Source organism: Acanthisitta chloris, unplaced genomic scaffold (assembly GCF_000695815.1).
Source record: "Acanthisitta chloris isolate BGI_N310 unplaced genomic scaffold, ASM69581v1 scaffold10941, whole genome shotgun sequence".
Classification (NCBI taxonomy): domain Eukaryota; kingdom Metazoa; phylum Chordata; class Aves; order Passeriformes; family Acanthisittidae; genus Acanthisitta; species Acanthisitta chloris.
Genome location: NW_008656526.1, coordinates 33,538 through 34,461, shown reverse-complemented (window position 1 = coordinate 34,461; position 924 = coordinate 33,538).

Below are 924 nucleotides of genomic sequence, written 5' to 3'. Positions count from 1 at the left end.
AGGCACGGACACACAGGCACGGACACACGGGTACAGACATAGTGACACGCATGGACACGGACACACGGACATAGGGACAGGCATGGACACACACAGAAGGACAAGCATGAACACAGGGACTCGGACAGTGACAGGCACGGACACAGGGACACGGACATCATGGACAGACAGACAGGGACAGGCACAGACACATGGACAGTTAGAGACACAGGGACACACATGGACAGACAGACAGGGACAGGCACAGACGCACAGAGAAAGGCATGGACAGACAGACAGGGACAGGCACAGACACATGGACAGTTAGAGACACAGGGACACACATGGACAGACAGACAGGGACAGGCACGGACACACAGGCACGGACACATGGACAGTTAGAGACACAGGGACAGGCACAGACACACAGGTACAGACATAGGGACACACACAGACAGAAGGACAAGCATGACCACAGGGAGACACAGACAGTGACAGGCACGGACACAGGGACAGGTACAGACTCAGAGACACATGGACAGGCAGGGACAGGCATGGACACACAGACACAGGGACAGGCACAGACACACAGGCACTGACACATGGACAGGCACTGACACAGGGACACATCCGAACACTGGGACACACCCACACCTACAGTGACACACACATGGACAGGCAAACCCAAACACAGCAGCTAAGAGACCCCAGAACCAAAGGAAGAGCAGCACGTTGTGTGCTGAGCATGGTGAATGCACGTGCACAGCGATGGGGTTTGGGTTTGTGGGGTTTTTTTTCACTTCCATGTAGATAGCAAAGGGCAAGATGTAAAGGTGATAGTGTCAAGCTATTGTCTAAACTTCTACCTAGCCTGATATTTCAGCGATGGCAGTACAGCTTTGCTAAGAAACAACCAGTGTGTCTCACCACCCTTAGAGTAAAAAC